General features: G+C 39.8%; 1 protein-coding gene across 3 annotated transcripts in view; it reads right to left on the bottom strand.

The window, feature by feature from the left end:
* ccser1 (coiled-coil serine-rich protein 1) overlaps positions 1–22,362 on the bottom strand; it is a 1,375,213-nt gene that overhangs the window by 1,039,106 nt on the left and 313,745 nt on the right. The gene's annotated exons all lie outside the window — the stretch shown is intronic.

Genomic DNA, 22,362 nt, shown 5'->3' on the forward strand with positions numbered 1-22,362 from the left:
TTCTGTTCTCCTTTCAATAAAAGATTTTCAGCATGTTTTGTTTCATGTTTTTTTATTTCAAGGTCTGTGACATGTTACTTCGATATGAAATGATTTAATGGGTTGGGTCTGTTGATCAATCTTGACTGGAAAAGTTTGTTTTCTTACTGTATTAGCAGCACATTTTGCAAAACCATCATGTTGTGCAGGGCACGGAATGTGCACTAAGATGATTGTTTCTATTTTTATGTTGGCGTACGCTGTTACAAGCATTAAAAGTGTGACACATTGAAGCCACACGATATTGCTCCTGATGAAGAGTCATGATGAAGGCTCTTGGTCCAAAATGTTGGCTGTTTATTACTCTCCATAAATGCTGTCTGACGTGCTGAGCCCTCCAGCATGCTGTGTGTGTGTTGCTCTGGATTTCCAGCATCTGCGGAATCTTGAGTTTAGATGTTGCTTAGTATTTTCTCAGATGTAAATCAACACTTTAATTTTTTAACCCTTCATGTTTCTAAGTATGTTCCACAGTGACATTTGCCATTCATACATCTTAAGTCAGAAAGTTACAAGTTTAATGGCCACATTATCTCAGCTGATATATATTACAATAAGGAAAGATTGTTATGCTGTTATATATACAAACATGTAGCTTGATATGCTACATTTTAAAATATATACTGCACAGTACTATTGTAAAGAAGAGCAAGTATATTTTGGATATTAATACAAAAGAATGCATATTTTTTAATCTTTGTTTTTTTTGGTACTTTGCACTAATTTACTACATTCAAATGGTTTCAATACATTAAAAGCACCCGAGAAGACTTCTAGTCTAAATATCCATTTTCATAAGAAATTCAAAATCCATGTGGACATTCAGAATTCTTGAAGTGGATGAGTGTGTCATTTGGCTTTTCTGTAAGGTCAAATCCGATTTGTCAATACAATGAATTAATGATTTTAAAATGTTTCAAATAGAACAAAGTTTCATATGAATCAAAGCATTACACACAAATATTTAAGCATTTTTATAGTTTACAAAACAGCATCACTGAAAGTTGACAAAGGTCAGTAACTTTAATGGGAATATATTCATACTTTGAACATGACTTTATCCCAAGGCATTTAGACTAAAGATCTCCTAATGAACTGCATTAGCTTAAAGCATTTTCAAATGTACTGTATTAAGAGACTAACGTCATAAGTGTTTCTTCCCCCTTTATACATTATAATGCAACATAACCCTTCTATTTGCGGACATTAATATCTGGAATTCAACATTTCTGTTAATTGTATGGATAACAATGGTGTTGTTTGCATCCCCCCACTGCTTGAATGTGAATCTCATTGATTTCAAGGCTCTCAAGCTGGTTATATTTTGCATGGAAGCAGCCCTGCTGGAATCCTGAACAGCTAACTTTATGATTGCTAACAGCTCACATGATGACCAAAATTTTTTATTCAAGCCGTTGTGATATGCTTTGTCAGATCAGGGCAGCGACATGTGTTGCTGACAGCACTTCCAGTGTATTGTTTTGCCAGTGTCAAATAAGCCAGCCAAGGCTGTACAGGCATCACATTGACGAGAATAAGTAGTCCACATTGAAAGCACTGCATTTAATGTTTTTCCTTGCACTTTAGGTTCATTAATGGCACAATAACTAACTCAGCAGTCTTCTGAAGTCCCAGAAGATTCAGTCAATTATGTCTCCCCTTTGTTCAACTTTTGTTGTTGGCTTTGATCACATTTGGAATATTTCCTCAAATAATACTTAATTAAATACATCAAAGATGGCTTATCCATTTTGCTAACAAATTCAAACATGAAAGGCCAGAAACATTATTGTTCTTAACACATGCAAAGCTGGTAAAATGCAATTTTAATATCCTAAGTACATCTCTAGTAGAACAAGAAGAATGCCTATAGAGGTTTATATCATTATGAGGAGCATACATTAAATAGATGTAAAAATCTATCCTATGGCAGGACAGTCTCTAACTAAATGGTACAGGTTTAAAATGAGAGGGAAGAAATTTAAAGGTTGTTAGAAGGTAAAGTTTTCACACAAAGGGTGGTGAACATTTGGAATGACATATCAAAAGAGGTGGTGGAGACAAATATAATTACAATGTTTAAAAGACAATTGAACAGCAATGAGAGGTATATGGGGTTAATGTCAGTGAATGGAGTTAGTATAGTGGTATGGAGGTGGCGTCCAGAAAGGACCAGTTTTTGTACTGTATGATTCCATGAGCTCATGATTCTATGAATATAGAACATTACAGCACAGTACTACCTTTCAGTCCACAATGTTATGCTGGCCCATTAACCAACTCCAAAATCTACTGTTTCCCTCCCACATTTTCCTTCATTTTTCATTCATCTATGTATCTATCTAAGAGTTCCCTAAATTATCTGTTTCTGCCACCACCCCTGGCAGTGTATTTCACTCACCCACCACTCTCCATATAAAACAACAACCTCTGACATCCCCCTCTAAACTTTACTCCAATCACCTTAAAATAATGCCCTCTTGTATTAGCCATTTTTGCCCTGGGTAAAAAGACACTAGCTATTCACTTCATTAATGCCTCTTCTCATCTTATACACCTCTCTCAAGTCACCTCCTTCACTCCAAAGAGAAAAGCCATTGCTCACTGAAATTTATAAGACATACTCTCTAATCCAGGCAGCATCCTGGTAAATCCCTTCTGCACCCTCTCTAGATCTTTCATATTCTTCCTGTAATGAGGCAACCGCAGAACTGGACAAAATATTCCAAGTGTGGTCAAACCACAGTTGTGCAGAGCTGCAACATTACTTCACAGCTCTTGGTCTAAATCTTCTGACTCATGAAGGCCAATAAATCATATACTACCTTAACTATCCTATCAACTTGTGTAGCAACTTTGAATAATCTACAGATGCGGACCCTAAGACCCTTCTGTTCCTCCACACTGCTAAGAATCCTACCATTAAGGTTCAGCCTTCTAAAGAATATCACTTCACATTTTTTCCATATTGAACTCCACCTGCCACTTGTGAGCCCAGCTCTGCATCCTACAATGACCAGTTATAATATACGAGAACCCTCTACACTATCCACAACCATAAGATGATAAGATGCAGGACCAAAATCGGGATACTCAGTACATCGAGTCTGCTCTGTTATTCGATTATGGCTGATTTATTATCCCTCTCAACTCCATTCTCCTGCCTGCTCCCCAAAACTTTGATGTCCTGACTAATCAGGATGCTATCAACCTCTGCTTTAAATATATGCAGTGACTTGGCCTCCGCAGCTATACATGGCAATGTTCTAAATGGATGTCCCTCTCTTTTGAGGCTATACCTTCTGATCCTAGACTCACTGTAGGAAGCACCCTCTCCACATCCACTCTGCTTAGACCTTTCAATATTCAGTCAGTTTCAATGACATAGCCCCCTCCTTCATCTAAAATCCATTGAGTACATGCCCACAGCCATCAAACACTCCTCATTCATTACCCCTTTTATTCCAAGAATCATTCTTGTGAACCTCCTCTGGAGCTTCTCCAGTGCCAGCACATCTTTCCTTAGATAAGGGACATAAAACTGCTCACAATACTCTAAGTATAGTCTGAACAATCCCTAACAAAGCAACAGCATCCTGTCTCTTACAACACAAACAATCTTTCTGTCATCTGCAAACTTATCAACCCACCCTTCAATTTCCCCATACAAATCATTTACAAAAATTATAAAAAGAGCCGACATCACAGAGCAGATCCCTGGCAACACCACTGATCACTAATCTCCAGGCAGATATACTCCATCAGCTATTACCGTTTGCCTGCTATGAATAGAGTCAAGAATTGTTGGTTCGCTGAAATCCCAAGTAATGATCTGGAGGTTGTGAAAACAAGTGGACCTTTAAAAGAATTTTTAAACAAAAGAAAAAAAAATCTGTCCCAAGTCCTGTTGGACTTGTTGCTGTAGTCAATCTCTGAATCGGTACTTAAAAGTTGTGAATTTAAATAATGCTGTCATTGTAGCCTGGGTGAGTGTCTGGAGGTCGCATAATGTGTAGCCAATGTGCATCTGCAATGATGGGAATGAATGTTTAGGGGTTAGACAGGTTGTAGCTCATCACAGTTCAATTGAAATTAAACACTTCCATTGAGTTAACAATGACATGAAGTTGTTTAAATGCAGCTATTGCTATTTATGAGATAGTGTGATTATTCTCAATAGATTATCACTTGTCACTGCAGAGAATTAATTCATTCTTTTTACATCCATCAACATTTAGTTTTTTTTTGATTCATGTAAAGTCTAATTAATGTCCATGTAAAGCTTAATAAATTTACATAATCAATGCACCTTTAATGCATTTTAATCAAATGAGATGCATTTCACAAATGTACAGTTCCCCAAATGGCTCACTTTATTTTAGAATTAATAATCATACTTGTCTTCTTCACCATTTATAAGTCCACAGCAGCTGGTAGATTAATTAGGTGTCGGAGGGATAGTTTCTCATAACTCTGTAAGCCAACTCTTAGGCTTCTTGAACTGCTTTCTGAAGTTATTCTATAATTTTATAACAATTTCCATTAACTTGAATATTTTTAACAGCCACTTAGGCGGTTCTATTCACAGTCTCAGTACTTCATCACCAATTTTACTTTTCTGAAGTTCAGTCATTATTTTTAAGCAGATAGACTTGAGAATTATTTTTTTCAAATAAAAAAATCACGGTAAACAGCCAGCTCATGTCCTTGCTGGTGAAGGGAACAATGCTGACCAAGATACTGTTCTTCTTTTAATAGATTCACCGGTTTAGCAGGCAGGACTTCCAAGAAAATGCAACACTTTCTTGGAAGTCTAGTTTAGCATTATATCCTCATGACGACACCACTGAAAATGGAGTGCTCACTTCAAACGACACTGAAATCCAGATCTAGGTTGTAATCTCAAAGCCATGCTGACTCAGAAAGTTCACATTCCATTCCAGAGAAACGAACACAGCAAGATCTAAGCCAATGCTTTGCTGCAGAACTGAGGATGCATTCCTCTGTAGGGGGAGTTGCCAGCTTTTGGATTGAAATGTTAGATTGACACTCTGCATTCTCAGATGGGTATAAAGAATGCCTTGATATTATTTTATTTAAAGAGTTGGTGGGGGTGTATGGCAGAGGGTGGTTGCAGGCTGTTAGCCTCAGTGGTATCAGTTGTCCCACAATTAGCATTACTGAAACTACGTAATGAGCTGATAGTCCCTGTATTCTGGTTTGTGGGATCTTGATGAGTGCAGATTAAGTCCTTAGCTTGCCACAGCTCTAAAGATATTATGATTCAAATTCCATTTCTGTAAAATGTAAGGCATGTTGACATTAACCAAACTATAGCTATGTAAAAGTAAACTCTGTTGTCCCTGAAAACCACAACTTTTCTAAGAGGTGAGTAAACCAAACACATCATTAAAGGGGCATTTAGGACATTGGGGTGCTAATACCATCTACAAATTCACTGAGCACCTTGCTTTTAGGGCTAAGCTTGCACAGCATATTATTTAACTATAAGCAATATTGTTATTGAACATTAAAAAGTGAAAGGAATACCTGTTTCATGAAGTCAAATGGAATCATCCTGTTGATGTTCTAAATAGTTACATCAAACTATTATTTGCACACAAATTCAATCCTTTTAAAAAATAACATCTGACACTCTCATACTCTATTCCTGATCACTACAATAGGCTGGAGAATCTATGTCTTTAGCATAAATTGCACATTACATGTAATTAAAAAGAGAGACATAAGAAATTGAATTCTTGCATTTAAATGGAGCCTTTCATAAACCTCTGCAATATCCCAAGTGATCTGTTAAGATGCATAATTTGAAGTTCAATCTATGTTGTAATTTAAGAACCATTAAGACATTTGGGATGTTCCCTCTGACCATCATCAATATTTATAGATGCACCATAGGAAGCATCCTGTCTGGATGCATCACAGCTTGACGTGGCAACTGTGTTTCTGAAGAGTGCAAAAATCAGTAGAGTGTTATGGACGTAGAGCAGCTCTTTGTGAAAACCACCAGCCTCCTCTCCAGACTCTGTTTACATTTCTCATTGCCTTGGTAAAACAGCTAACTTAATCAAAGACCCCTCCCACCTCAGATTTTCTCTTTCCATCTGGCAAAAATAATATAAAAGCTTGAAAGCACATACTACCAGGCTCAAGGACAGCTTCTATCCCACTGCTACAAGAATACTGAACACTGTTTTGCTAATATAGACCCTTGATCTATCACATTCTGGCTTTACACCTTGCTGTTTCCCTGCACTGCATTTTCTTCATTACTATAACACTTTCTTCTGCATTCGGTTTTTGTTGTTCTTCGTACTACCTCAACATACTATTGCATTGAAATGTTTACATATGATATGTAAGCATATCATATATGTACATATGTATGATGATATGTACAAAGCTCTTCACCTTACCTCAGTACGTGACAACAATAAACTAATTTACCAAATCTCTCTCTATTTATATTCAGTTTATCAAAAACATATCTGTCAATAAAAACTCTAAAGTCCATAATTACACATTATGTCATTACCCATGGAGCAGTCAGAGGTATTCTGACGTTGTAAATGCAGGATCCCTCTTTTCCCAGCTCCCAACAAACTCTTCAGTACTTCTCAAATCAGCACCACATGAAGCTTGAGTTTACTAAATTGCCAGCGACTGATAAGGCCAATACGTCTAACGAAGTACAATCAGCAGACCCGCTGTTTCTTGAAACAATAACCTTAGATATTGATAAATAGGCCATTTATACCAATTCATTGATGTTTCAATTGAGAATAAACACTGTTTTACATGGTAATCATTGCCCTGGGTTGATATTATTGGTTCAGTCTTAATTCAGGATATGAGTGAAACTACTAGGAGATCACTAGAAATGAATCGATTCAGTTTGGAATTTATTGGAGGCATGATAGTATACCCAGGAACAATATGCTGTATTTACTTACTTAGATTGATTTTAATTTGTTGAGCTCCACATTTATAAGAGAAAAAAGGCAAAGGCGAAATATTAATTTTTACAACCCGCATTAGCTTCCCTCGTAGGCAGCTTGCTAAACAGCCAAGCTTGAAGGTTTCTGACAATTTTAAACAAAATAATACACTATAGAGAAAGGAAAAGGAAAAAAATATCGCTCTGGGCTTTTATACAAAACATTTAGACTCAAAGCACACAGCGTTAGATTCTACATGTTAACTGAAACAGATTGTGGTAGAAATGGAATGGACTAAGTGGCTTAATTATGCCCGAGAGATTTCAGGAGGTAGAGAAATCTTCTCAGCTAAAATCAGAATAGTTAATAGGAATCAGACTGCTGGGGAACGCCACATTCTTCAAAAAAGAAACTGCTGCTTTTAATGCATTTATTTTTCCATCAGAGATATAGATCAGCTGGATTTTTGTTTTAAAAAGCAAAAGTTCAAGTTTATTGTCATGTGACTGTACATATGAACATCCAAAAAAAAACATTCATCCAGATCAGAGTGCACCTCCAATACATATATCACACTCAGTTTATAAAACATAAAATAAAAGCAACTAAAACAGCAAAATAAATAATAGGCAGGCAATTTCTAGAAAGATTAAAATCAAAATTCGTGACACTTCTCATGCCCTGGAGTTTTTGCAATGATTTTAAGTTCCCTGGCCCCCATCGTCTTATTTTCACCATGGATGTCCAGTCCCTATATACCTCCATCCCCCACCAGGAAGCTCTCAAAGCTCTCCACTTCTTTTTGGATTCCAGACCCAACCAGTTCCCCTCTACCATCACTCACCTCCGTCTAGCGGAATTGGTCCTTACTCTTAATAATTTCTCCTTTGGCTCCTCCCACTTCCTTCAACCTAAAGATGTAGCCATGGGCACCCACATGGCTCCCAGCTATGCCTGCCTTTTTGTTGGCTATGTGGAACAGTCCATGTTCCAAGCCTATACAGGTATCCGTCCCCCACTTTTCCTTTGCTACATTGACGACTGCATTGGCACTGCTTCCTGCACCCATGCCAAACTTATTGACTTCATCATCTTTGCCTCCAACTTCCACCCTGCCCTCAAATTTACCTGGTTCATTTCTAACACCTCCCTCCCCTTCCTTGATCTCTCTGTCTCTATCTCTGGAGACAGCTTATCTACTGATATCTACTATAAGCCCACAGACTCTCACAGCTACCTGGACTACTCCTCTTCCCACCCTGTTACTTATAAAAATGCCATCCCCTTCTCTCAATTCCTCCGTCTCTGCCACATCTGCTGTCAGAATGAGGCTTTTCATTCTAGGACGAAGGAGATGTCTGTCTTCCTTTTTTAAAGAAAGAAAGGGGCTTCCCTTCCTGCACCATCAACTCTGCCCTCAAATGCATCTCTCCCACTTCACGCACATCTGCTCTCACCCCATCCTCCCTTCACCCAACTAGGGATAGGGTTTCTCTTGTCCTCACCTACCACCCCACCAGCCTCCGTATCCATCATATAATTCTCCGTAACTTCCGCCGTCTCCAATGAGATCCCACCACCAAACACATCTTTCCCTCCCCCCCCCTTTCTGCAGGGATCGCTCCCTATGCAGCGCCCTTGCCCATTCGTACCCCCCCCCCCCCATCCCTTCCTACTGATCTCCCTCCTGGCACTTATCCTTGTAAGCGGAACAAGTGCTACACCTGCCCTTACACTTCCTCCCTTACCATCATTCAGAGCCCCAGAGAGTCCTTCTAGGTGAGGCGACAGTCCACCTGTGAGTCGGCTGGTGTGGTATACTGTGTCCAACGCTCCCAGTGTGGCCTTTTATATATTGGTGAGACTCGACACAGACTGAGACCGTTTCGCTGAACACCTATGCTCTGTCTGTCAGAGAAAGCAGGATCTCCCAGTGGCCACACATTTTAATTCCACGTCCCATTCCCATTCTGATATGTCGATCCATAGCCTCCTCTACTGTCAAGATGAAGACACTCAGGTTGGAGGAACAACACCTTATATACCGGCTGGGTAGCCTCCAACCTGATGGCATGAACATTGATTTCTCTAACTTCTGTTAATGTCCCTCATCCCCTTCTTACCCCATCTTTATTTATTTATTTATTTATTTATTATTCCATATATTTTTTTCTTCATTTTTTTCTCTCTCTTTCCCTCTCACAATAACTCCTTGCCTGTTCTCCATCTTCCTCTGGTGCTCCCCCCCCACCCCCGTCCTGTCTTCTCCTATCATTTTGGATCTCCCCTCCCACTTTAAAATTTCTTACTATCTCTTTTTTGCATTAGTCCTGACGAAGGGTCTCTACCCGAAACGTCAACTGTACTTCTTCCTATAGATGCTGCCTGGCCTGCTGCGCTCCACCAGCATTTTGTATGTGGTGCCAAATTTTTAACCTGTTCATTATTAAATATAATGCCCTGTTTTATATTTAAAATCCATACCTGAATTTGCAAGCCAAACAAAAAATAAATAGAGCTCATTTTAAAATTAAATAACCGGATATCACTGATGTGGTACCTCTATTGAAACAGTTTACAAAGTTTGCTTTGGGCATCTTAAAGCTCTGAAAGATGCTATATAAATGCAAATCCTTCTTCCTTTGTAGCTGCAGTTGACTGATAGGTAATCCATCTAAATGGAGTACTCTGTACAGTGACAAGATTTACATTTTATTTCTGTTGCATAAGCCTTGAATACAAATGTTAGCAATGTGACAAGAATTACTCAGTTATAGCTGGGAGGGGGAAATGAGAAATGTATCTAACAAAGTGGAGGACACAAAAGAATGGAACTATTAAATCAAGCAAGGTTGAACAGGTTTGTAATTCTTAATAAGTAAACTGAATTGCATGATGTTGGCAAAGCAAGCTTAAAGATCTGTATGGCCCACAACCACTCCTATTTATAATGTGCTTGATTTCTGGCCTCTTGCTGAAAAAAATTCATAAACAGAACCACTTCTGATGCATTTCTCGCACAGGGATTAATTTAGCTGTTCCCATTAAATAAACTTTCTTAAAGCTGCTTCGAATCCTGTAACTAACCCTCTCTATCTTGCATGCTGTGAAGCTGATACCCAAAGTTGAAACTCCTTATCACAGTACTGATTGAAGTTAGTTCATGCAAGGATTTGTTAACTTTATAATTCACCTCCTAATCTGTAGTCATTTCACTCAGTTTCTTAGCTGTTGAGGGACTCGGTTCCTCAGTTGTTGGTTGTACCATCTGTGAATGACTGTGTTTCCGTAAGTCTCTCCACATTCTAAGGCGCACTTTAAAACCTACCACTCTGAGCAAGCATCAGCTTATTTGTCAGTCTTTGTCCAAAATAAGGACCCTGACTTTATATGCCATAGGATATGGATTAGAGGTTGGCAACGTGGACTTCCAAGCTACCATGCAATACAATTGAATCATAGTGGGTCGGATGGATCCCAGGAGATACAAGAGACTGCAGGTGCGAGAATCTGAAGCAAACAACAGAAGGTGGAAGGAACTTGTTGGGTTAAGTAGGATTTGTGGGAGGGGGTGAAGAGAAGTGTCGCCTTTGTGAGTCAAGATCCTTCATCAGGACTAAGAGTGGCCAGGGAAGATACCCATATAAAGGGGAGAAGGGGAGTGGTGGGACAAGGGTTAGTAAGTGATTAGTGGAAGAGAAAGGGTAGAGGATGATGGGGGCAGGTTAACAAGGGAGAGCGGTGGAGTTTGGACAGAAATGCGTGTGGTGACAGGTGAAAGCGGAGAAAACTATCTCTTTCACCCCTTCCCCTTGTCAACCTGGCCAAAAGGCAGATAGAGACAAGTGAGGGAGAGTTGGACGGTAAAGCTGGAGACAGCTGCTGGAAGTTGATAGCAGTGGGTGTAAACTGCGCTGTAAATTGATAAGTACAGAAGGTGACAATGGGAATATCTGAGGGAGTGGTGAACTGCAGATGGAACCAGCTGGTGGAAGGGATCTAGTGAGGGAATTTTGAGGGTTTGAACCTTGAATTACCCAATGACTGAGCACCCATTGTCCTTCTGTGAAAGACAAGGAATGAGAATAAGAAACATCTGCATAAAGAGATCACTCTATCTGAGCCCTGATGCAGAGTTTCAAATCAAAATGTTGACAATTCTTTTCCTCTTACAGATACTGCTCGACCCATTGAGTTCTTCCAGCAGATTGTTTGATGCTACAGATTCCAGCATGTGCAGTCTCTTGTGTTTTGCTCCTTATTTCAGTCTAACTGGCCATTCCCTTATCCAGAGATTGTTACACCAATTCTGGAATCACCAGCAAGAGTAAAGTTACTTAGTTGGACCTCACTGAACTGCACATGCTTCAATGACCCGGTTCTCATACTGCTAACCTACAGGGAGTGCAAAACAATTTCACTCAATTTCTCTTCCTTGGACATGGGACACAGGAGTCTTCATCTCCTCAAACAATGGCAAAGTGGTCCAGAAGGTGAAGGTACATGGGATCCAAGGTGAGCTGTCTAATTGGTTCCAAAATTGCCTTGGTGATGGGAACAGAGGGTGGTGTTAGAAGGATGTTTTCCTGAGAAGAAGTTTGTGACTTGTGGTGTACTCCAGGGATTGGTGCTGGGACCTTCTTTGTTTCTGTGTAAATCAATATCTTGGATGTGAATGTATAAGGCATGTCTAGAAGTTGTGGATGACATGAAAGCTGTCAATGGTGATAGCAAGAAGATTATCTAAAGCTACAGAAGGATATAGGTCTGATATAAAGTTATAGAGTATTGACAGATGGAATTTAATCCTGACAGTTACAAGGTCATGCATTTCAGACAGCCAAATATTGGTAGGACATACACAGTAAATAGTATAGCACTAAAGATTATTGATGAATAGAGAGAACTCAGGGTTCTAATCCATAGCTCCCTGGAAGTAATAACACAGTTTATTAGAGTGGTGAAGAAAGAAGTGGCATTCTTGCTTCAATAGGATGGGGCATAGTATATAGTTGGGACATTTTATGTTGCAACTTTACACAGCACTGGTTGGGACAAACTTAAGACCGTACAATACGATATAGGAGCAGAAGTAGGACATTCGGCCCATCAAGTCTGCTCCACCATTCAGTCATAGGCTGATCCAATTCTTCTAGGCATCCCCACTCCCCTGCTTTTACCCCATGCCTTTTGATGCCCTGGCTAATCAAGAACCTATCAATCTCTGCCTTAAATACACTCAATGACTTGGCCTCCACAGCTGCTCGTGGCAACAAATTCCACAGATCAGTTCTGAAAGGACATTCTTCAATCCTGATTTTGTGCCCTCTTGTCCTAGAATCCCCTACCATGAGAAGTAACTTTGCCATATCTAATCTGCTCAGGCCTTTTAACATTTGGAATGTTTCTATGAGATCCCCTCTCATTCTCCTGAACTCCAGGGAATACAGCCCAAGAGCTGCCAGACCTTCCTCACAAGGTAACCCTTTCATTCCTGGAATCATTCTTGTGAATCTTCTCTGAACCCTCTCCAATGTCAGCATATCCTTACTAAAATAAGGAGCCCAAAACTGCACACAATACTCCAAGTGTGGTCTCACGAGTGCCTTATAGAGCCTCAACATCACATCTCTGCTCTTATATTCTATACCTCTAGAAATGAATGCAAACATTGCATTTGCCTTCTTCACAACCGAGTCAACCTGGAGGTTAACCTTAAAGGTATCTTACACAAGGACTCCCAAGTGCCTTTGCATCTCTGTGTTTTGAACTCTCTCCCCATCTAAATAATAGTCTGCCTATATATTTCTTTCACCAAAGTACATGACCATACACTTTCCAACATTGTATTTCATTTGCCACTTCTTTGCCCATTCCTCCTAAATGATCTAAGTCTCGCTGCAGGCTCTCTATTTCCTCAACACTACCTGCTCCTCCACCTATCTTTGTATCATCAGCAAATTTAGCCACAAATCCATTAATACCGTAGTCCAAATCATACAGTGGCATGCAAATGTTTGGGCACCCCTGGACAAAATTTCTGTTACTCTGAATAGCTAAGCGAGTAAAAGATGACCTGATTTCCAAAAGGCATAAAATTAAAGATAACACATTTCTTTAATATTTTAAACAAGATTACTTTTTTTATTTCCATCTTTTACAGTTTCAAAATAACAAAAAAGGAAAAGGGCCCAAAGCAAAAGTTTGGCAACCCTGCATGGTCAGTACTTAGTAACACCCCCTTTGGCAAGTATCATAGCTCGTAAACGCTTTCAGTAGCCAGCTAAGAGTCTTTCAAATCTTGTTTGGGGGACTTTCACCCATTCTTCCTTGCAAAGTTCTAGGCTTCTGGTTCTGTGAGATTCTTGGGCCGTCTTGCATGCACTGCTCTTTTGAGGTCTATCCACAGATTTTCGATGATGTTTAGGTTGGGGGACTGTGAGGGCCATGGCAAACCTTTCAGCTTGCACCTCTTGAGGTAGTCCATTGTGGATTTTGAGGTGTTTAGGATTATTATCCTGTTGTAGAGGCCATCCTCTTTTCATCCTCAGCTTTTTTTACAGACAGTGTGATGTTTGCTTCCAGAATTGGCTGGTGTTTAATTGAATTCATTCTTCTCTCTACCAGTGAAATGTTCCCTGTGCCACCGGCTGCGACACAAGCCCAAAACATGATCGATCCATCCCCGTGCTTAACAGTTGGAGAGGTGTTCTTTTCATCAAATTCTGCACCCTTTCTTCTCCAAACATACCTTTGCTCATTGGGGCCAAAAAGTTCTATTTTAACTTCATCAGTCCACAGGACTTGTTCCCAAAATGCATCAGGCTTGTTTAGATGTTCCTTTGCAAACTTCTGACGCTGAATTTTGTGGTGAGGTTTTCTTCTGATGACTCTTCCATGAAGGTCATATTTGTGCAGGTGTCGCTGCACAATAGAACAGTGCACCACCACTCCTGAGTCTGCTAAATCTTCCTGAAGGTCTTTTGCAGTCAAATGGGGGTTTTGATTTGCCTTTCTAGCAATCCTACGAGCAGTTCTCTCGGAAAGGTTTCTTGGTCTTCCAGACCTCAACATGACCTCCACCGTTCCTGTTAACTGCCATTTCTTAATTACATTATGAACTGAGGGAACAGCTACCTGAAAAAGCTTTGCTATCTTCTTATAGCCTTTTCCTGCCTTTTGGGCATCATTTATTTTCATTTTCAGAGTGCTAGGCAGCTGCTTAGAGAAGCCCATGGCTGCTGATTGTTGAGACAAGGTTTGAGGAGTCAAGGTATTTATAAAGCTTTGAAATTTGCATCACCTGGCCTTTCCTAATGATGACCATGAGCAAGCCATAGCTCTAACAAGCTAATTAAGGTCTGAGATCTTGGTAAAAGTTATCTGAGAGCTCAAATCTCTTGGGGTGCCCAAACTTTTGCATGGTGCTCCTTTCCTTTTATTTCCACTTTAAAATTGTACAAGACAAAAATAATACACTAATCTTGCTTAAGATGTTGAAAAGAATGTTTCATCTTTAGCTTCATAACGTTTGGAGATCAGTTCATCTTCTACTCACTTAACCATTCACAGTAACAGAAATTTTGACCAGGGGTGCCCAAACTTTTGCATACCACTGTACATCATAAAAAGCAGTGGTCCCAACACTGACCCCTGTGGAATTCCACTGGTACCTGGCAGCCAGCCAGAATAGGATCCCTTTTTTCCCCACTATCTGTCTTCTGCCGCCCAGCCATTGCTCCACCCACACTAGTAACTTCCCTGTAATTCCATGGGCTCTTATCTTGCTAAGCAGCCTCATGTGCGGCACCTTGTCGAAGGCCTTCTGAAAATCCAAGTTCACCACATCTACTACATCTCCTTTGTCTATTCTGCTTGTAATGTCCTCAAAGAATTGCAGTAGGTTTGGCAAGCAAAACTTACCTTTCAGTAAACTTTGAGAGTATTGTTTGCAATTCTGGTCACCAAACTACAGGAAAAATGTGATACTGGAGTGTTTGCAGAGGAGATTCACCACTGGTATGGCCTGGTTTGGAGGACTTTGGTTATGGGGAGAGTTTAAGTAGGGATGATCTGCCAAAATATACAGTACCGTTCAAAACTCATGGGCACTTGTATATATATTATATATATATATATATATATATATATATATACCGTAGATTCCGTACTACAGAGCGCACCTGATTAAAAGCCGCAGGCTCTAATTTTAGAAAGAAAATCAATTTTGTACTTGTACAAGCCGCACCGGATTTTAAGCCGCAGGTGTCTCACGTTGTAATATGAGATATTTACACAGAAAGATATTACACATGAGGATTTTTTAACTTTTAATTAAATCCGTATGGTAACATAAACAAATACATATTGCAAATGCTTTTTTTCGAACCGTGCCTGTAACACGGCTACTTTTAAATATACATACGTATCGGTAACACACAAATTACGTTGCGTATACTTTTTTACTGAACAGTGCACGAACAACATTCCAATATCTCCTAACGACTGGTAAAAAAATATATACTGCAGCCTACCAGGAAAAGTTATTGATCGCCTTTAACTTAAAAGCAGCGTTTTCGCTCGGGTCTAATGTGCTCCCCCCCTCCTTTCCGTTTATCGCAAACCGGTAATTTTCCACAAGACGCGGCGAAACCGGGTGTGACGTCATAGCATCCCGGGATGTAGTACAGAAAACAAATATACTTAAAACACTTCTAACTTTAACTAGAAAATACTAACAAATGAATTACTAAGCGAAAATATTATAAACTAAATAACTGCCATAAAGGCAGCACAATGCTTTTCTTTGAGTGTTTTCCATGTTGATGAGGGTGAGTACAAATGACTGATTTACAATAATTTAATTGTGAAAGTGCGCTTGATTTATCGTACAATTTCATTGGACCTCTGTGAACTACTCATCAATTTTATTGGTCTACTGTTACGAGGCAAAATGTTTTTGGCGGCATGAAAAAAAATCATGCATTAGCCGCACCGTAGTAAAGGCCGCAGTGTTCAAAGCTGTTCAAAGCGTGGGAAAAAAGTAGCGGCTTATAATCCGGCATCTACGGTATATATAGTGAGCGTGCCTAAGACATTTGCACTGTACTGTATAAAATTATGAGAGGAAGAGAAAGGATAACTAAGTAAATTCATTTTGCCATGGTTGGGGCAACAAAAATAAGAGGGCATTATTTTTAGGTAAGGCGAAGGAGTTTTAAAGGAGAACTGAGGGGTAAATTTCTTGTATAGAAAGTGATTGATATCTACAACATTATTCCAGAGGATATGGTGAAATCAGATGCAATCATTATGTCAAGAAATCATTTAGGTACTTATTTAAATAAGCAAGGCATAGAAGGAAACATCCCTTATGTGGGCAAATATTATTAGTATAGATGGGCAAGAAGATTGCATGGATTTAGTAGGATGAAAAGCCCATTTCTGTGCTGTATAACTCTATGTCTGTATGATGCTATAGTCCCTTCATCAGAACCTGATAAAAGATCTTAGCCCGAAAAGTCAACTGTTTATTACCCTCTGTAGATGCTGCCTGACTTGTTGAGTTCCTCCAGCATCTTGTGTGTGCTGTTCATGACTTCCATCATCTGCAACTTGTGTATACAGCACATTTATCTTATAATCAGTCCAGTAGATCTATGCTCCATTCAACTCAAGGCAATCATTTACTTTACGTTCAAAGACTATGTGCAGTTAACTGCATAAATGTAAGTTATGTTATAAAATGTACATGTCAGACAGATGCAACTCATATTTTCTGTGTCAATGTTATTGATTTCCACTAAAAGGCAGAAATGAAACATCCCTCAACTAATTATTAATTTATAGCAATACTAATTAAAACCTGTGGTTTGTTGTTCCCTAGTCGATCACATATAGTGGGAATAAAGTGTTCCAAAAATCATGGACATTTTTTTCAATAAACTTGCAGAAATAATTTTCTTATTGTTAATCTGGTGAACTAATCATATCTATTTGTTTAGCTACGACCAAGCCAAGTGACTCAAAACTGAAAGGTACAGATCGATAATAGAATATTATTTCAAAAGCTGAGCTACGGCAATGAGCTTGATCAAGTTAAACAGTTGGACAACATTAATACACCACAAAACATACATAATATAATCTATACAACCTGTGTAATGAACTCAACAGTTACATTATGCTTGCATGGGCATTTGGGAATGTCTGCAATAGATCATATATTCTGAGCTCTTTTAATTAAGGAGTAAACAGAGCAAAATTTCTGAATGTTCTCAGGGTCTCCTTGAAGAAATGGAATATCCTAGTAACTGTGGCAATCTCTGGCCTATCTCAGCTCAAACTGAAAAGGACCATGTGAGATGATATCCAAAACCTCAAGGTCATGATCAGGAGCCCACAGAAGCCTTGTGATGGAAAGGGGGCACTTCCTCACAAACTACACAGCCAGCCATCTCTATGTGTGGATGTGTGGATTCACACATCACATTGTTCAATCCTGACCTCTGCATTGTGTGTTGAGTTCAGTGTTCTTCCTGTGACCATGAACGTTTTTCCCAAATGCTCCATTTCTTCCCTCATCCCAAAGACTTGCAGTCCGGCGAATTAAATAGCCACTATAAATTTCCCTAACTGTGAATAGTAGAATCTGAGAGAAGTTGCTGGGAATAGGGGCCGAATATGTGGACTTGGAATAGAATTTGTGTAAATGAGTGTTTGGTGGTCAGCATGGACAGTGGGTTGAAGGTAGGCTCCAGTGGAGTTAGATATGAGCAAGAGACCCTCCCATATCCTCTGAGTGCATGTTTTTCCAAAAGCTCTCACCTTGAAAACAATATAGGGCTATGAAAACAAAAAGATAAATTCACACCATCTTAAAAGTTTCTTCCCCCCACTCAGTTAATCTGATCAACCATTCTAGTTAGCCCCTCCCACATCCTCTATCTATTACCTCCATCATTGTATTGCACTGTAAACATACTAAACCACTTTATATAATCCTAGTTACATTTTAAACATATTTTGGTATTTATACATTTATGCACATTTTATTCCATATACATAATTTAACCTCTAAGTCTATTTTTTATAAAATACTTTATTCTTTATAATAATGTTGAATTTTTGTTGCATTTCACACCAACACACCATAGCAAATTCCTAAAACATGTAAATATATACAGCAAATAAAGTTGATCCTTGAAAAGGAATGTGACATTCCTATATTTATATTTGCTCAGACTGCTATAGTGCCAAATTTCAAAAAGATTTAAATCATCATTTATAACCTCCAGTGACTAAGAGTTGTGAATTGAAAGTGAAATTAATCCCATGAGTCATTTAAATGAAAAGGCTGGAGTGCCAAGGGAAATCTGGAAAATACATTTTAATGTTTAATTGGAAAGGTGACTTGCAATGTATCTGACAAAATCAGCAACCTCGATTGACTCCATTTCTAATTACCATCTCATTCTCCACCTCCATCTTCCCATTTTCCAAATTTTAAAACATTAATTTGCCAACCTGCATGTCTTTGGGATGATGAAGGAAACCAAAATACCAAGTGGAAGACTATATGGTCACAGGAAGAGCATGCAGACATGGACAGCACCAGGTCTCGGGTTCAAATCTGGGCCACAGGTCACAGCAAGGCAGCAACTCCACAAGCTGCTCACTATGCCTTTCATCTATAATATTTCTAATGAATAGTTAAAAGCATAATTCTCAGAAATATGGACTGAGTGTGGAAATCAAAAGTTTATTCCCCATTAATCCCATAGTCCAAATTATTGACATATATCATAAAAAGCAGCGGTCCCAATACAGACCCCTGTGGAACTCCACTGGTAAACGGCAGCCAACCAGAATAGGATCATTTTATTCCCACTCTCTGTTTTCTGCCGACCAGTCAATGCTTCACCCATGCTCTGTAATTCCATGGGCTCATACATTGCTAAATAGACTCATGTGCAGCTCCTTGTCAAAGGCCTTCTGAAAATCCAAGTACCCCACAGCCACTGCATCCCCTTTGTCTACCCTGCTTGTAGTTTCCTTAGTAGTTTAGTCAGGCAGGATTTTCCTTTCAGGATACCATGCTGGCTTTGGCCTATCTTGACATGTGCCTCCAAGTTCTCTGTAATCTCATCCCTAACAATTGATTCCAACAACTTCCCAACCACTGATGTCAAGCTAACACATCTATAGTTTCCTTTCTGCTGCCTTCCACCCTTTTTAAATAGCACAATAACATTTGAATCTTCTAGTCATTTGGTACAGTGCCAGAATCTATCAATTCTTGAAAGATCATCGTCAATGCCGCCGCAATCTCTCCAGCTACTTCCTTCAGAACCTGAGGGTGCATTCCATCTGGTCCAGGAGATTTATCCACCCTCAGACCATTAAGCTTCCTGAGTGTAATTTTCTCGGTCATAAATTTCACTACACAAACTTCACTTCCCTAACACTCTTGAATGTCCGGTATACTGCAAATGTCTTCCGCTGTGAAGACCGATGCAAAATACGCTTTCAGTTCCTCTGCCATCTCTGCATCTCTCATTACAATATCTTCAGCATCATTTTCTATTGGTCCTATATCTACCCTCAACTCTCTTTTATCATTTATATACTTAAAAAAGCTTTTAGTATCTTCTTTGATATCAGTTGCCAGCTTCCTTTCATAATTCATCTTTTCCTTTCTAATGACCTTCTTAGTTTCCTTCTGCAAGTTTTTATAAGCTTCCCAATTTTCTATCGTCCCACTGGCTTTGGCTTCCTCTTATGCCCTCATTTTTGCTTTTACTTTGGCTCTGACTTCACTTGTCAGCCATGGTAGTGTCCTTCCATTCAAAAATTTCTTCTTATTTGGAATATATCTGTTTTGCACTTCCATCATTTTTTGCAGAAACTCCTGCCATTGCTGCTCTGCTGTCCTTCTTGCTAGTGTCTCTTTCCAGTCAACTTCGGCCAGTTCCCCTCTCATGCCATTGTAATTTCCTTTATTCCACTGAAATACTAAGAAATTGGAATTTAGTTTCTCCTTCTCAAATTTCAAATTGAACTCGATCATATTGTGATCTCTGTTCCCTAAGGGTTCCGTAACCTTAAGCTCTCTTATCAACTCCAAATCATTGCACAACACTCAATCCAGCACATTTGATCCCATAGTGAGCTCAACAACAACCTGTTTTAAAAAGTCATCCCTTGGGCATTCTACAAATTCTCTCTCTTGAGGTCCAGTACTGGCCTGGTTTTCCCAATCGACTTTCATGTTAAAATTCCCAATGATTATCATGACATTGCCCTTCTGACACGCCCTTTCTATCTCTTGTTGTAATTTGTAATCCACATCCCAGCTGCTGTTTGGAGGTCTGTATACAACTGCCATTCGGGTCCTTTTACCTTGCCATTTCTTAACTCAACGCACAGAGACTCTACACTTTCCAATCCTATGTCATCCCATTCTAATGATTTAATATTATTTCTTACTCACAGGGCCACACTACCCACTCTGCCTACTAACCTATCTTTCTGATACACAGTATATCCTTGGATATTCAGCTCCCAATAGCAGCCATCCTTTAGCCAAGTTTCAGAGATGTCCATAACGTTATACTTACCAATCTGTAGCTGAATGTCAAGATCGTCCATTTAATTTCTTATGCTGCGTGCATTCAAATATTACATTTTCAGTCCAGAATTTGTTGCTTTCTGTTTTAACTGCACCATGCCTCTATTGCCCTGTAACTCATCCCACTGGCTGTGATTATGCCTCATCTCCTGCCTGTCCTTTCTATCATCTCTATTGCACGCTATCTTTGATTTATTTCTGTTTTCTCCTCCCTCAACCCTATCACTCTGGTTCCCATCCCCCTGCCAAATTAGTTTAAACCTTTCTGAACAGCTCTATTAAACCTGCCTGATAAGATATTGGACCCCTTTGGGTTCAGGTGTAACCCGTCCTTTTGTACAGGTCGTACCTCCCCCAGAAGAGGCCCCAATGATCCAGGAACCCGAAGCCTTGCCCCCTACATCAGTCTCTCAGCCATGCATTAATATGCCTGATCATGCTGTTCTTGCACTCATTAGCATGTGGCACAGGCAGCAATCCTGAGATTACTATCCTGGAGGTCCTGCTTTTCAGGTCCTTACCCAACTCCCTGAATTCCCTCTTCATAATCATGGTGAAACATGCGACCTTGTCAATAACTCAATATGCATGTGCATAACAGGGGATCCATGTCATAGGTCTTGCAACACTGTGTCAGACAGAGTGGTCAGCAGCACTGGAGCTCCACAGGGGACTGTCCTGTTTCCCTTTCTCTCCACCATCTACACCTCGGACTTCAGCTACAACACAGAGTCTTGCTATCTTCAGAAGTTTTCTGATGACTCTGCCATAGTTGGATGCATCAGCAAGGGAAATGAGGCTGAGTACAGGGCAACGGTGGGAAACTTTGTCACATGGTGCAAGCAGAATCATCTGCAGCTTAATGTGAAAAAGACTAAGGAGCTGGTGGTGGAGCTGAGGAGGGCTAAGGCACCAGTGACCCCTGTTTCCATCCAAGGGGTCAGTGTGGACATAGTGGAGGATTACAAATACCTGGGGATACGAATGGACAATAAACTGGACTGGTCAAAGAACACTGAGGCTGTCTATAAGAAGGGTCAGAGCCGTCTCTATTTCCTGAGGAGACTGAGGTCCTTTAACATCTGCCGGACAATGCTGAGGATGTTCTATGAGGCTGTGGTGGCCAGTGCTATCATGTTTGCTGTTGTGTGCTGGGGCAGCAGGCTGAGGGTAGCAGACACCAACAGAATCAACAAACTTATTCGTAAGGCCAGTGATGTTTTGGGAGTGGAACTGGACTCTCTGACGGTGGTGTCTGAAAAGAGGATGCTGTCCAAGTTGCATGCCATCTTGGACAATGACTCCCATCCACTCCATAATGTACTGGTTAGGCACAGGAGTACATTCAGCCAGAGATTCATTCCACCGAGATGTAACCCTGAGTGTCATAGGAAGTCATTCCTACCTGCGGCCATCAAACTTTACAACTCCTCCCTCGGAGTGTCAGACACTCTGAGCCAATAGGCTGGTCCTGGACTAATTTCCACTTGGCATAATTAACTTATTATTTAATTATTTATGGTTTTATATTGCTATATTTCTTCACTATTCTTGGTTGGTGTGGCTGTAACAAAACCCAATTACCCTCAGGATCAATAAAGTATGTCTATCTGTCTGTCTAAGGACTGAAAAATAAATCTTCGAGCACACCAAGGATATGACAAACAAATTCCATATAAATAGTCTATCATTGTGCTGCATTCTTTGGGTGTTGTTCATGAAAGCAGTCTGTTC

The sequence above is a fragment of the Hemitrygon akajei genome, chromosome 4 (genome assembly GCF_048418815.1).
Source record: "Hemitrygon akajei chromosome 4, sHemAka1.3, whole genome shotgun sequence".
In the NCBI taxonomy this organism is placed as follows: domain Eukaryota; kingdom Metazoa; phylum Chordata; class Chondrichthyes; order Myliobatiformes; family Dasyatidae; genus Hemitrygon; species Hemitrygon akajei.